This window comes from Crassostrea angulata, chromosome 3 (genome assembly GCF_025612915.1).
Source record: "Crassostrea angulata isolate pt1a10 chromosome 3, ASM2561291v2, whole genome shotgun sequence".
NCBI lineage: Eukaryota > Metazoa > Mollusca > Bivalvia > Ostreida > Ostreidae > Magallana > Magallana angulata.
Window position 1 is genome coordinate 16,790,162 of NC_069113.1, and position 17,468 is coordinate 16,807,629.

The 17,468-nt window shown below is 33.0% G+C and overlaps 1 long non-coding RNA gene across 1 annotated transcript; it reads right to left on the reverse strand.

Moving 5' to 3' along the window:
- Positions 1-7,021: 7,021 nt before the first annotated feature.
- Positions 7,022-10,939, reverse strand: LOC128178404 (uncharacterized). Its single transcript, XR_008242949.1, has 2 exons — positions 10,414-10,939; positions 7,022-7,310 (listed from the first exon to the last, which is right to left on the reverse strand). It is a non-coding gene; the product is annotated as an uncharacterized LOC128178404 (long non-coding RNA).
- Positions 10,940-17,468: the final 6,529 nt, after the last annotated feature.

The following is a 17,468-nucleotide window of genomic DNA, read 5'->3' on the forward strand; positions in this document are numbered from 1 at the left end:
CTGTTTCAAAATAAATTGAGTTTCTTGAAGCAAAACTTGTGAGCCAAGTTTCTATTCTTGCGGCATTTAATTGAACCTTTTCCAATTTTTCTATGTCCATCTGTGTGCAACCAGCCCAAACTTCGGCAGTATAGTCCAATTGTGGTCTAATAAAAGATACATACATTTGTGATAGAATATCCCTTGAAACAGAAACTTTTAGCTTTTTAAGTAACCCCAGTTTTTTGTTAGCTTTTTTAACAATGTTATCAATATGTTCTGACCAACGTAAGTTTGAAGATAACTGTATACCAAGATGTTTGTGTTCAGTAACATATTCCAATTGACAATTTTCAAAAAATAAATTAGGAAAATGATGTACATTTTTCAAATAGAAAAATACAGCTTTGGTTTTCTGTGGATTGAATTTCAACACCATTTTTTTTTACCTTTCATCTAATATTCTGAGGTCATGATTAAGATTTTGTTCAATAACATTAATATTATCTGAACATTGTTGTAAAGAGTTGTTATCAGCATGTAATCTACATACAGATATCATATTTTCAGCTACATCATTTACATACAATAAAAATAATAATGGCCCAAGTACTGAGCCCTCAGGAACACCAGCTTTAACATGGCCTACGGAAGAAAAAATATTTCTATACATAACTTTTTGTGTTCTGTTGCTTGAATAACTCTCAAACCAATCCAGCATGTTTCCACTAATTCCATGCATATTTAATTTGTAAATTAGACCTTTGTGCCATACTCGATCAAACGCTTTTGAAAGATCGCAAAACACCATACAACAAAATTTGCCTTCATCAATACTTTTAACAATCGAGTGGTATATTTCTAATAGTTGATACATTGTAGAATGACCTGGTAAAAAACCTGCTTGATATTTGTAAAAGAGATTCTGCGAATGTAAATGATTGCATACATGTTTGAAAATAATTCTTTCAAAAATTTTGCTTATACAAATCAAAAGAGAAACTGGCCTATAGTTTGAAGTGATAAAAGGGTCATCCTTCTTAAATAATGGAAGAACATGTGCTAATTTCCAACATTCTGGAAAAATTTTGAGTGATATTGATTTGTTAAATAATATGCAAAGTGGTTTTGAGATGGTATCTTTACATGATTTTAACATTTTGTGACTGATGCAATCAGGACCAATTGCCTTATTAACTGGAATGATAGATATGATATCTATAATCTCATGCTCTTGTATTCTTATTTCTGAAAAAGAGTTATTAAATCTACACCCCCCTATAGTTGGAAGGTCATGATTGCTGTCATCTAAGAAAGTAATAGATTTAAAGTAATTGTTAAGTAATTCAATCTTATCAGTGTCTGAAAATGCATAACCCTCCTTACCATTGTTCATGGTATACCTTATAGGTGGATGTCGTGTGTTAGTTTAGTGTGGAAACAATCTTTCAATATTTTCCAGTATAATTTTTGATTGTTTAAGCTAGCATCCTTAAGATGAGAGTCTATATTGTCATAGTAGTTTACAATTGCATGTTTCTTCATGCTATTAACATTGTTCCTTATTCTTCAAAAAATAACCCAATCAGATTCTCTTCTTGTTTTTGTGCCTTTTTTCTTAACCTATTACGAACTCACAAGGTTTTTCTAAGAAGAGAATCCATCCATGGTTTATTATTCGGCCTTATAGATTCGGACGAAGGTAGTGAGGGAGAATATAACTAATGAAACTACATTCACACAGATCGGATAGGAGATAGTAAACACCGGAGGAGGTGGGAAATCCAATGATTTCCGTTAAACCTACTTCCCACTGACCATCTAAGGTTAAAGGCTGATTTAATTCTGTTGTAAAATCGAAACGAGCTTTTCCCTACGAAGATAAAACATATAATGAGACATGATTAGCAAGTGTAATTATTGTGATCTATTTATAGTTTTTTCAAGTCTGCCACCGGTATCCACGAATCGTACTTAGAAGGCCAACCTAACCATTTAACAAACTTTTTCTTAACACTTTTTCAATGTGTTTCGTAAGCTTTCACCTATTCTTTTTCGTAAAAGGTCCCCGCAATATTCTACCTCTCGTAATCTTTTAATCTGTAAACTGGCATACCCTGTGCTAATTGTCTGTTCGTCACAATGAACAATTCTCGCGTGAATCTTTGGTCATACTCCCTTTCAAGGGTTCTCTTTAAGGCACTGATCCTATATCTCCCACCTTAAATTTAAATCTGTTTAGTTTAGCTGTTAACGCACGTTTTTAACCACGATTTTAGGTTCATACTGTAATGACCATAGCCTAGTTTTATCTTTTCTCGTAAGCTGAGCCGGAGACATTCGAAAACTGCGCTGGTAAGAAAGATTATAACTATATACTTATAACATATATTATTATGTTCAAGGGGCGGATTTCTTCTATGTACGAGGGGAGGATCCTTGTTCGTTTTATGATCTACGGGCGGGCTTGGTTCACGTTTGAAAGGACTTTGCTTCATTCGCTGACCTTTGTTGAGCAGAACTATTTTCTAGGTGTAAATCATCGCGGTGCAACATTCTTTGATAATGATCATAAGGGACCATCCCCATTTTTTGAGATACTTCATAGTTGTTTTAAAAAAGTTTTCAGATCTATGAACATGCGATAAATAGTTTTCATATGCTTTCTTACGATAGATTGGCGTTTACTTCGCGTTGGGGGGATGGCAAATAATTTTTAAAAAGGTTTTATTTTGCTTATGCAGCAATTTTGTCTAAGGGGTGTGTGGAAATATACCCGATTGTAAGTTATGTAAAATCTCACAAATAATATTTATTTGACTTGCGGTAGCTGTATACAGTAGAGCGTAAGATTGGGTTTTGGACGTGTGTAATATCAGATGAACATAATCAATATTGATTTCAATGGGATACAGTCGCCTCTATTTATAGAGTTTTGTAGATGATTGTGACCTCATTTTTTAATATATTCGTGCGCAGTCGGTGATCTTCCTCTGCATGGGGAGATAAATCAACCACCAAGTACCCACATACAATCTTGATAGGCTTCAACCATATCTTTGCTTTGACCAGGAAATACTTGACAAGCTAAGCAAGCCATCCGGATACATCTCTTGGATTTTTAAGCAATACCATAAAATGGGTGTTCAAGTTAATGGTGCGCGCAAATTTTCCTTGACAATACATGTTTTGATTTATGTAAATGACACTTAATTTTCTATGATGTACCCAATTGTAAATAATTCTTCCATATCTTGTGAATTTACGATACGACGGGCTAAATCGTCTAAGATAATAATGCTATTTTCCTTTAAACTTTTTAATTGTTCACTGTTCGGTAACCCTTCGTAAAATTTTATGTAGGGTAATGTTTTTTCCATGTCTTGAAACATGTCTTGATAGATGCCGTAACAGTACAGTACATTTGGAGGACTATGTTCAAACATGTCCTCTTTTTGACCCATTAGTCTATACACCCAATAAGTTTTCCCGGAACCCGTGGTTTCGCTGATAGCAATGAACGTATTGCACGAAAAAGGATACATGTTTTTAATGATGGAGTATGAAATACAAAACTTCCTTTTATACCTTTGTGAGAACCTCTTTTGCATGAGGACAAGACAAAGAAATAGTTTTCCCAGCATTTATATATACATACATTCATATTTTCATGGCCGAAAGCAATATCAACAAATAGTATTTTTATACCAACAAAAGAAATAAATAATTTTTGATTTCAAAAAATTCAAAGGGGAGATTTTTTCTACAAAAACACAATTTTAGAGAAAAAAAAATGTTCAAGTATTTATATAAACATACATTCGTATTAACTTGGTCGATAGCAATATTTACAAATAGTATTTTTGTACAGGGAAATAAATATAAATTTAGATTTAGAAAAAACAAATACACAATTTTGAGCAAACATAAAAAAAATGTAAACAAAACAGAAAAAAGCATTAATATAAACATATATTCATATTTACATGACCGAAAGCAATGTTTACAAAATTGTATTTTTGTATCGGGGAAAAAAATCATAATAAATCCAAGAACCCCCCCCCCCCCCAAAAAAAAAACAGAAAAAAAAAACACACACACAATATAAGAAACACAATGGGAAGGGGGGGGGCTGGCAGTTGTAAAGATTAGGGGGAAAATAACAATTTGAAATATTTGTGAGAGTAATAAGATTTGGGGAGAAAATTACGGGATAAGGGAAAATGAAATTGCATACTGTATTTACTTAATGAACATAAACTATTCTTTAACAAAGTAGCAGATATTAAGCAAAGAATAAATATAAAGAATTCTGTTTTTTTATGTTTTAAACAATAGATATTTAAAACACAGAGGTCTTTTTAAGAAAGTAACTTGGATTTTTTTTCAGTTCATTGTAAGAGAAAGTAGTTGCACATAGAATTAAAATCACAGCATTATACAAAAAAAATCCCTGATGACAATAAGTATAATCAGTCCACAAATAAGTTGTTAAATACACAAGTCTCTCCGGCGCTCTCCTCACGCGACGCGAACGTCTTATTGCAGGTACAGGTCCCGGTTCACTTTGATGTTCTCTTGGTGTCGCGAGGGCTGGTTCGGGGATTTGATGGGAAGTCAACATAATACACATCAGAAGTATGTACAACACAAAACAAAAAGTAAAAAAACTAGAGCAAAGCTCGTTGCAAAGCAACGAGTGGGTCTTCCGTTAATGTCGGAAGTAAAGCTGGAAGTTCCTGTAAGAAGCAGAGCTCTTAAACCGATAACAAATGTAACTAAAATAAAAAGATGAAAAAATCGAATTATTCCTGGTACGACTTAACAAAATACGAATGATTTTAAGTGCGACTTAACAAAGACCTTTCCGATTTCAAGAACGACTTAACAAAAAAAATCCGAATCTGTTCAAGTACGACTTAGCAATTATTTTTGATAGGAGTTAATTTTACTTTAAACATTACGCTATTTTTTAAACCAAGGACGCGGAATCAAAATTTCCGGAAAAATCAATTTTTAAACCCCAATAACTCTGTAATGCATCGTCCGATTTTCAAACAGATTTCAGTATTAGATTCAGATTATTAAGCTCTACAAAATACATACATTTTTTTCATTTGATCAAAAAATTTAATTTTTCGAAAAATTTGAATCACTTCCGGTTTCCACCGGAAGTGACAGATTTTCATTTCTCGGCCCTATTACATAAGTAAAATGACAAATGTAAAATCGTTAAAAATTTCAAGCCCGTATCTTCAAGCATTTTTGAGAAAAGTCCCGGACAAAATGACTTTTTTAAAATTTTATAAATGACGTAACGTCAAAATGGAAGTGACGTTGTCTTTAAAACTTTAACATCTTTGAGGGACGCCAACGTGCTAATATCTCTGAAAGTTTCATTGAAATCGGTTTAAAACTCTTTGAGTTATGAGGCAAAAAAGGAGTCAGAAAAAAAAAGAAAAAGTAAAGCTCGTTGCAAAGCAACGAGTGGGTCTTCCGTTAATGTCAAGAGTAAAGCTTGATGTTCCTGCAAGAAGCAGAGTGTTTAATTCAATAACGAGGAACTTAAAGTAAAAGATAAAAATAAATACGAATGATACTATGTACGAATTAACAAAATCCTTAACGATTCTAAGAACGACTTAACAAAAAAATAATTCCGAAGGTGTCAAAGTTCTTAACAAACTTCGAATTATTTTTGGTACGAGTTTGAACTTCACGCTATTTTTGAAACCAAAAACGCAGAATCAAAATTTCTGAAAAATCAATTTTTAAACCCCGATCTCTGTTATGCATCGTCCGATTTAAAAACGGATTTAAGTTTTGTACTCATCATGAAAATTACCGTAGGTTACATATGTTTAATTTTTAATATTGAAAAACAATGAAAAACTAAAACAAGAGGCAAATTGGCCACATCGCTCACCTGAGGAACAATAGGTATGATAAAATCAGCTTAATGGAGTCACAATGCAAACTACCTGGACAATGTACATTAATACATGTAGATCCTGTATAAATAAAACCCATTTCCCCACCTAAATATTCTTGTTTATAATCATTAGTTCCTTTTCTAAAAGGATGATTTTATATTGATTTTATAGTTATATCGCATGTTGAGTATTGCAGTTCTCAAAAAAAGATCCTTAACAATAGTTTATACATGGGATATAAACCTACATCAAACTCTGAACCTTCTTGTGAGGCCAAAGAACTGTCCTGGGGCCAAAGTCTTAACAATTATAAATAATCATCTGGCTGATTAGTTTCTGAGAAGAAGATTTTTAAATATTTACTCTATATATTCCAATGTTAAACTTGGACTACCCCCCCCCCCACCCATTGTGGCCCAAACCTATCCCCGGGGTCATGATTTTCACAACTTTGTATCTACAGTACCTGAGGCTGCTTCCACATAAGTTTCAGCTTTCCTGGCTTATTAGTTTCTGAGAAAAAGATTTTTAAAGATTTTCTCTATATATTCCTATGTAAAAATCAATTCCCCCTTTGTGACCCAAATACCACCTAGGACTATGATTTTAACAAACTTGAATCTACACTACCTGAGGATGCTTCCACTTTAATTTGTGCTTTTCTGGCCTAATAGTTTTTGAGAGGAAGATTTTCAAAGATTTTCTCTATATATTCCTATGTAAAACTTGATCCCCCTCTTATGGCCCCTCCCTAACCCCGGGAACATGATTTGAACAAACTTGAATCTACACTACCTGAGGATGCCTCCACACAAGTTAAAGCTTTTCAGGCCGAATAGTTTTTGAGAAGAAGATTTTTGAAAAATACCATCAAATTTTCAATAATTCTCAATTATCTCCCCTTTAAAGAGGGCGTGGCCCTTCATTTGAACAAACTTGAATCCCCTTCACCTAGTGGTGGTGCTTAGTGCCAAATTTGGTTGAAATCTGCCCAGTGGTTCTTGAAAAGAAGATGAAAATATGAAAAGTTTACAACAACGACAAATTGTGATCAGAAAAGCTCACTTGAGCTTTTGGCTCAGGTGAGCTAAAAACAAAATAAAAGAAACATAATTGCATACTTTTATTGAAAAACAAATTTTCACAGCTAACAATTGTAAATTACTTTAAACAGCCATAATTTTGTTTGTTATAATTTCTTATCAAACACAAACCACAACAAGGCATGATGCTTTCTTAAAGTTCCATTACAGTAACTGTTCATGAATTATCCGATTTAATTTTTACTGGTAAATAGTCTGTAGAACACATTAAGGAATATGCATGTGAGTAGAGATGACAGGTTAACCTCAAGAGCTGAAAAGAATCAACAGGTAAAAACCATGTGGCCACCAATAGCTGAAATTAAAAAAATCAATAAGCTGTGTTAATACATGTACCGGTACTAATAATAGCTGTGTTTACATTAACATATGCATAGTATTTCTGAAAAAAAATACACTGACCATGAAATGTAATTAGTATGACATATCCCGATACGTGACATTAGATGGCACAGGACAGTTTTTGTGATACGTTTCATTGTAGCCTGGGGACGTGTGTCTTTGGAACCCTGTAACTAGAATTTCCTCAGTTCCCATTCAGCACAAATACCTTTAATTCACTTTTTATAAGGCCAAACACCAATTTCTGAAGAAAATTACTAGTCAAAACCTGTAAAATTTTCTACATACTGGTTTTTATGAGATTTTGACCCTTCCATATTTTGCTAATTTTTCATGATTTTTCAGCTTTTTAGACCTCCCCCAGCCAATTCCCTGCAAAGGGTTGACCTTCCGTACCATGTGCATGTTGCACCATCACATGTCAGAAACTTACCGGTGTATAGTTTATAATGCCCCATCCACCTACTTTTCGTGTTATTTACCCTCCCGTCTGTAACTTGCATGTTCACTGTCTAAAGTCAACACAACAGTCATATTAGCCGCAGGTTTCACATTTTATTTCTGAATCTCATGTACCTAACATATGGGGCCTACATATTGAATATCAATTTCAACAAGAGACATCCCTCTAAGTAATGATAATCATTAAAAACCATTTCATGAATTTTAGCTACACTCATAAGCCTTTAAGTACAGCAACTCTCAATTTTACAAAAATATTGACGGGTACTTTATCCGAAACTGTCCCTTGCTACCTTTAACTTACACTAACATTCTCTGAAAAGTCATCTTGTCTTAAACTTACAAAGCTTATGCTATTCTGAGAAAAAGTATACCTCATTTTGCCAATTCCATTAAGGATTAAGAAAAATATGGCAATTTAAGTGAACCCAGCATTTCCACTTTCCTCTTTTTAACACAGATTCATAGGGCTCTCCATAAATAAAGCATCTTTACATCATCTTACAGAGGTCAACTATTTTTAACCTCCCTAAATAAGAAACCTTATTCAAAACTACATACATATACATGATATTATCATGACAAAAGCATCACATCACTTAGAAATACCCTTACATGTATACCCTCCCCCTATTTTTTGATTTTCCTAAGAAGCATTAGTTTGAACAATTTAACCTTAATATTATGAAACTTGTGGCAATTCTCTTAAGTCATTTCTCACACATATTTAAAAACAACCATCACTGATATTGAAAATTGATATTTTCTTGGTAAATGGAAATAATGTAACATTTTTTTTCACAAAAAGACATGCCGCCATACATGTGATTTCTTGTTTTCATGAAACAGTAAGCTTATAATCATATTTAGTGAATATTTTATTTATTCTTGTTTCTAGTCTCCTTTTAACCTTGCTAAAATAGTAAGACCTACCAGTGTGATGTCTGCTCTTTATTAAAATGAAATTCAAACACAACTGGGTACCTGGGGACGGATGAGAATTCCATGATAAATGTTCAAATTTTACATGTTTTCCTACATTTTTGATGCATATATACAATAAAAGGGTAAACATTTGTTGCTTCTTGATCATTTCGAGAGTAATTATCATAGCAGATGTTATTTCAAGGTCAAATGTACATTTACATATCCAACATGTAATGGTAATGGAGACAATTGGAAAGAGGGGGGCCATGGCTTTTTGAATTCTGTAAATATATCTAAAATATCACTTTTGGATAGGAAGGAGGAAAAACTTGAGTTTTTTGACATATTGTATACTTTGATAACTGCATTTGTCTACATGTGAATTTAATTGAAAGAAAAATATGCTGTTTTAAAAAAATTAAGTTATATAAGTCAGGTTGCTTAGTGTTATTTCATGAAATCAGACAGCAAAATTGCTGCAAATTTATAATTTAAATAATTCAATTGATCAAAACTCTTTTACTGTGCAGTATTAATTCTTATCTCGGTAATTAACTAAAGCCTTTTAATTGTCATAAGGATAGGAAATACCTACTTTCTAAGCCAATTTACTCTAGTGGTGGTCATTCTACACATTTAAAAGGCATTTACTTCCCTTGTATATTATAGCTAATAAATCATGTAATGACATATACATGTACAATGTATAACCAACAAAACCATCCATTTTCCCAAAATAGACTACTTTTGGTAAAAATCCACCTAAAATTACAGTTAAATGAGAAATCTGAAAATACCATGTAGTCTTGAAACTTACACTAACATTCTCTGAAAAGTCATCTTGTCTTTAACTTACAAAGCTTATGCTATTCTGAGAAAAAGTATACCTCATTTTGCCAAATCCATTAAGGATTAAGAAAAATATGGCAATTTAAGTAAACCCAGCATTTCCACTTTCTTCTATTTAACACAGATTTATAGGGCTCTCCATAAATAAAGCATCTTTACCTAATCTTTTAGAGGTCAACTATTTTTAACCTCCCTAAATAAGAAACCTTATTCAAAATTACATACATATACATGATATTATCATGACAAAAGCATCACATCACTTAGAAATACCCTTACATGTATACAATCCCCATATTTTTTGATTTTCCTTAGAAGCATAAGTTTGAACACTTTAACCAAATATTATGAAATTTAAATGCTTCTATTCTGATCAATTGAATTTTTAAGCAGCGTGAAATTAAAACCATCGCAATTGATACTTTAGTAAAAATCATGAAAATTTAACACGGTGGAATTAAAACGACTTACAGTATTTCATCCAAACAGCCTCAAAGTATAATTTTCTGCTATACCATTTTTTTTTAAATGAATTCTACTGGGTTTTTTTTTGCAAATAAATTTAGCGTTTTTATTTTTACTAAATTTTAGTTGCACAATGAAAAAATGAGGGATTGCACGATAATACATGCTCATTTTGAAATCTAAAGCATTGTTGTTTTCTCTTCCTAGATAGAGATATGCACAAAATGATGTTGCTCTGTGATGCTTTGCCAAGATTAAAAGCATGAGAGAGAGAGAGAGAGAGAGAGAGAGAGGGAGAGAGAGAGAGAGAGAGAGAGAGATCTGAGGCACATGTAGTAAAAATTATTACATACATTTGTCTTACTGTAAAAACTGTTTACCATGTAGATGTGTTCTGCATGTAAAGTTTACCTAAAATGAATCAATAAAATTCAATATATATAAAAGATAAACTAATCTCAAAGAATTTACAATGTTCTGTGAAATAATCAAATCTTGAGAAGAATGTTTTATAGATATCAGGGAACATTAACCTAAAATCTGAACTTAAAGTTCTTTTCATCTTGCACTCTGATTTAAATGCTCTTTCACAGGCGATAATCATATATAACGACGAGCCAGACAAAAGTTCTAATTTAATTAGACTGAATATTTACCATGTCAAATATATTTATTTAATTAAGCACAAGCCTGTCTGAGTTCTTTAATTCATTAATTAAGTGGAGGTGATATGGTAAAGATCTGCTATTTTCAAATATTTAGGGTAAAGTTATCATCATGCAAACATGCACTCTAATTACAACATTCTACTCTTGTGTGCCTTTGGACCCCCACCCCTTTTAATTGCACTGTTTTACAGTGTGTGGTGTGTTGTTCAATACAAAATGAGACATACATATACATAATAGCGAGCGCAGCTAGCCGGCGCGCAGCGCCGGCTAGCGAAGCGAGCTCTAAGAACCAGTGTGCGCGGGAAAAAGAACGAGCTAAACCTACAGTTCATCAAACAAAATTTTTTGTCTACGTCCCATAATGCTCTCTAATGTTTTCACCCGTGGTGCTATGCCAAAAATGGCCGACTTTTAACTCGTTATTTATGGTGACTTAAAGTTTGAAGACACGTTTTGAGTACCGCATATGCTTTGGCGAGACTCAGAAGATTTGTTACATGCTTCCATACCTTCGTATTGAGTCGAGAAACGTAAACAAAGACGAAGAAAGTAATGGATGACGTCACAGTGCACTCGCGCTATATTTCCCGCGATAAATTTAGAGGTGGATCAAACATCTGTAATGAGTGTACTGGCTATTTCAGTATAGTCTGCGATACCTGCCTCATTGGCATATGATTTGTTTTTAATCTTTTTTTAATATAGAGATTTTATATATAATATATACTTGCAAGAGCCTTACTTTACTGCCACATCGATCCATTTTTAAACTAATTGTGCATGCATGTACAGTAGGCAGGTAAGTATATGAGTAGGGAGGAAATAAACAATAGGACATTTTGAACTAAATAAAAAGGAATAAAATGATAAAATAAACAGGTAAAAAAATTATGTAGATATTGCATATAGTCAGACCATTAAATTTAAAGGTGGGAAATTACACACCTACAAACAGGTATATCGGTGTCTCTCTCTCTCTCTCTCTCTCTCTCTCTCTCTCTCTGGGTAGGGGGTTGCGCTGTATGTATAATAACCATTAAAATTAGTACCTTTGGCATACGTATTGAAGAGCAATACTCTCTAAATAATTCTTTGACGTTCGTTGATACCTAAATAAAACTATAATTTGACAATGATGCAAGGTATGTGTAATTCTTTCTGCGCTCGCCAGAACGGTAGCACCGTAAAACATATTAATAAATGGAAATTCAAACGAGTAGTGTGCAAAACATACACGTGAAAATACATTGGACAGATAATATCCCGAGATTTCTCTGACTCAAATGCCCGCTTTTATATTGTTACGCACGTCAAAAGCGAAGGTTAGAGTCAGAGGAATGTCGGATTAGATTGAAAAGTGCACAAACACTTTGAAAAGAAAAAGTCAATACGACATATCCTGTATTGAAACATACCTTTTTAATCTGCCATACGTTAGTTGAGCTGAAATTTCCACTATCGCCGTCTTGCAGGCCATTCTTCTGACACACCGCTATCAGCTGTTGTTCGCAGTCAAAACATGGCGAGTTGACATGGTTAATCGTACGATAATTATTTCGATTAAAACTAATAAGACTAATAAAAACTAACAACGTAATTATCGACCGAATTAACGAAATTGTTTCAATAAACACTCTGATTAACTATATAAAAAAGGAGTTCGGTTTTATGACCTGTACGAAATCTTTTCAGCAGGAGTTACTTTTAGTGTGAATTTTGCACTATTTTTTAAACCAATAACGAGGAATCAACATTTCCGGAAAAATCAATATTTAAACCCCGATAACTCCGCAATGCAGTATCCGATTTTAAAACGAATTGAAGTTTTGTATTTATCTTTACAAACTATACAATATGCATATAATTTTATGTTTTTTATAAAGTTTTATGATCAGTACGAATTGTTACAGTAGAAGTTACTTTCAGTGTAAATTTTGCACTATTTTTGAAACCAAGAACGCGGCATCAAAATTTCCGAGAAAATCAGTTTTTAAACCCCGATATCTCTGTTATGCATCCTCCGAATTTTAAACGGTTTTCAGCATTAGACTCAGCTTAAAAAGCTCTACAAAATACGTATACGTTTTTTGTTTGATCAAAAAATTCATTTTTTCAAAAAATTTGATTCGCTTCCAGTTTCGACCGCAGGTGACAGATTTTTATTATATAGCTTCATTACAGAGGTAAATTGACCAAATCATAACAATTGAAAATTTCAAGCCTATATCTTAAAGCGTTTTTGAGAAAAGTACCGGACAAAATGACTTTTTTTAAATTTTAAAAATGACGTCACGCCAAAACGGAAGTGATGTTGTCTTTAAAACTTTAACATCTTTGAGGGACGATAACTTGCTAAAATCTTTGGAAGTTTCATTGAAATCGGTTGAAAACGTTTTGAGTTATGAAGCAAAAAAGGAGTCAGAAAAAAAAGAAAAAGTATAATAATAACTAGAGCAAAGCTCGTTGCAAAGCAACGAGTGGGTCTTCCGTTAATGTCGGAAGTAAAGCTGGAAGTTCCTGTAAGAAGCAGAGCTCTTAAACCATTAACAAGAGTAACTAAAATAAAAAGATGAAAAAATCGAATTATTCCTGGTACGACTTAACAAAATCCGAATGATTTTAAGTACGACTTAACAAACACCTTTCCGATTTCAAGAACGACTTAACAAAAAATCCGAATTGTTCAAGTACGACTTAACAATAATTTTTGGTACGAGTTAATTCTGCTTTGAACATTACGCTATTTTTTAAACCAAGGACACGGAAACAAAATTTCCGGAAAAATCAATTTTTAAACCCCGATATCTCTTTATTGAATCGTCCGATTTTAAAACGGTTTTCAGTGTTAGATTCAGCTTGATAAGCTCTATCAAACACATATTCATTTTTGATTTGATCAGAAAATTCATTTTTTCGAAAAATTTATTTCACTTCCGGTTTCGACAGGAAGTGACAGATTTTCATTTCGAGCCTTATTACAGAGGTAAATCGATCAATTCATAACCATTGAAAATTTCAAGCCTCTATCTTAAAGCGTTTTTGAGAAAAATCCGGGACAAAATGACTTTTTGAAATTTTTAAAAATGACGTCACGTCAAAACGGAGGTGACGTTCTCTTAAAAATTTTAACATTCTTAAGGGACGCCAACTTGCAAAAATCTCTGAAAATTTCATCAAAATCGGTAAAAAACCTTTTGAGTTATGAAGCAAAAAAGGAGTCAGAAGAAAAGAAAAAGAATAATAATAATAACTAGAGCAAAGCTCGTTGCAAAGCAACGAGTGGGTCTTCCGTTAATGTCGGAAGTAAAGCTGGAAGTTCCTGTAAGATGCACATCTCTTAAACCAATAACAAGAGTAACTAAAATAAAAAGATGAAAAAAATCGAATTATTCCTGGTACGACTTAACAAAATCCGAATGATTTTAAGTACGACTTAACAAAAACCTTTCTGATTTCAAGAACGACTTAACAAAAAAAATCCGAATGTGTCCAAGTACGACTTAACAATTATTTTTGGTACGGGTTAATATTATTTTGAACATTACGCTATTTTTTAAACCAAGGACGCGGAATCAAAATTTCCGGAAAAATCAATTTTTAAACCCCGATATCTCTGTAATGCATCGTCCGATTTTAAAACGGCTTTCAGTGTTAGATTCAGCTTAATAAGCTCTACAAAACACATATTCATTTTTGATTTGATCAGAAAATTCATTTTTTCGAAAAATTTGTTTCACTTCCAGTTTCGACCGGAAGTGACAGATTTTCCTTTCCAGCCTTATTACAGAGGCAAATTGATCAAATCATAACCATTCAAAATTTCAAGCCTCTATCTTAAAGCGTTTTTGGGAAAAGTCCGGGACAAAATGACTTTTTGAAATTTTTAAAAATGACGTCACGTCAAAACGGAGGTGACGTTCTCTTTAAAACTTTTACATTTTTGAGGGACGCCAACTTGCAAACATCTCTGAAAATTTCATTAAAATCGGTTAAAAACCTTTTGAGTTATGAGGCAAAACAGGAGTCAGAAGAAAAGAAAAAGAATAATAACTAGACACGATCTCGTTGCGAGCAACGAGGAGGTCTTCCGTCTGATTTTTAAAAGGTAAATCACTTCATCGACTTTAATTTTCGACAACAAAACATGATATGGAAATAGAAGTGAAGTACTAATGCTTACCTGTAATGCTTTTTATAAGTTCTCTTACGTTGCTTTTTTAAATACTTGCATTTCTTTCAATTGAAATAGACAAGATTAAACTTTTTTACCTCTGGCCCCTAATATCCCTAGTTAGGTAACGCATGAGAAAATCATTATATTGTAAGGATATATAAACGTATTATACCTTAAGTCTGTCCCAAGATATTTTTGCCACACACTCTCTTAAATTATTTGATATTTGTAAATATCTCTTGATTCAGACGATGTTCATTCGATAGTATGAAAAAATCCCAAGATTTCCCTTTTGAAACGCCCCCTCTAGCTTGTCAGGTTTTAATACACGGCTAAAAAAAGAACGTCTACGGGGATTTTGCATTGCATCAGCCATTATAAAGCCCGGATGATAACTTTGTAAATGAAGTTTGACCCCTAAAAACGTTATTACCTAATTACGTAACACATGTTAAAATCAATAGATTTCTTGGATACGATGGTTATGCTAAGTATGTGTGCAATAATATACGTTGCAGTACATGTAGTTTTCCCTGTCAATTAAGCCATATTTCAATGAAAAAATTATGTACATGTTGAAACTCGTTCAATCCGGATGTTGTTTATTACGGCATGCTGCCCAATCCGGCGACATTATTCAGCCCCTTGACATTTTCCCATAATTTTTGTTTTAAAAAAAATTGTGCAATCCGGATCCTATCTATTCTGTTAACCGGCGCAATGAAAAAGCCTACTGCATATTATTAGTGAGAGTTATCTCCCGTAATCCGTCCACTTATCGATCGATCGACCTTCTGCGAGATATTAATGCTCAATTATTGACCAATTTTTCTGTCGTTGCTATTGATTTAAACAACTGTTAATATAGATCCAAAGAAGCAACTTTTTTCAGTTAATACCGTAAAGTCTTGTTATGAATTGCAATTGGATAATTAGATTATAGTTCACCCAATTTTTTTCAGGCCGTGATTCAGGATACTGCGGGAGTAAGACTGCCGATATCGTTTGTTATCTCCGTTGCATGGCTACACGTACAGAGTTGCATATTATTCTGTCAAAATGCTCAATTTTTTTTTATATAAAATTCTCATTTATATTAATACATGTATTTATCTATTGTTTCCCTGCATCAAAACAGTTCTCGCCATCAGGTATTTCAGCCACCTGTTGACTTGTTCATGTTTTGTTTAACAATTTACGGTTAAGCATGCACTTTTCAGGTAAATCGGATGTTTGAAAGATTATCAATAACGACGATTTAATTCAAGGATTTCCATCGTATGTATTCCGTTATGGATTTATTGTTTGAAAAAAAATATTTAAAATGAAAATTTGTACCGTAAACAAGATCGATGAAATCTAATATAATTCAGAACAATTGAACATTTTGCAAGAATACACGATCAGGACCTACTGCATTAAATACTAAAATTAATTTGCAACAATATCCTCCAAACCGGATGTTGCCTAATCCGGCCATTTTTTTTTTTCAGAACCACCCTCCGCCGGATTAGACAAGTTTTGTTGTGTATTCGCAAAATAATCGACATAAAAGGGTTTTGCGTTATTTCGCCGCGTGTTCAAACTGGCCCCTTACGTCGAAGCTAGTATGATTGTATTACGACTTTGACATCTGTTTTTTTTTATATAATCTATTATAACATATTAAATATACAGCATGACTATTTAAACAAAAATAAAGCAGTGTACATTTGTTCATTAATAGTTTTGATGTTTGCATTGTTTATAATCATTGCAAAACATGCAGGATGAATAAACTCAATCATTCGGAGGATGAAACCCAACGGTTTCCTTTTTTAAACATTCCAATGATGTATTTTGGGGGGTTTTTGTATGCCCCAAATTTATTTTTATTTACTTTGAATATTTCTAACGTTGAAAGGAGAGCACTTCCGTTTAAATACGTCTATAAATTTGTAAGATTATTCATTAGGTTTGCAAGGAAAATTATTTGATACTGTAATGGCCGACAAATCGGAACATGCAGCTTGAAGACATTTCTCAACTTATTATACCTCGAAACGTTATTTCAAATCAGGCACCAAACAATGAAGGGAAATGGAAATATTCGGCGGATCCAAATGTTAAAATATTCTTATGATAAAAATTGGTATTTATGGCAAACAGATTAATCATTTTTTATCTCTTAAAGATATAATCGCACCTGTGTTTTGTATCCATCTCTTTTAAACTCTTTGTAGACAAATCTGTCAAAATTCGTGGACGTTTCACCCTCTTGTTGCAACCCCAAACCCCGCTGATATGTTCACAATCGACTAGAAAAACTTGCTGCATGGGCCGTCTAACATTATTAATTTTAATGATGAATTCAGAAACTTTTACATTTCAAAAAGTGTCATTTTTTGTTAAGTTACAGGAACATTGTTATTCATGCACATAAAATTTGTACAAATTAAGTTATAAGTTATTCAACCAGTGTTTGAAATTTGAGACCGTTCTTGAAATATTTGGGAAAGAAATTTTAGGGGTCATCCTTTCATCTTCTTATCGGGCCCGTGTAACAAATTTGAGCCATTTCCGA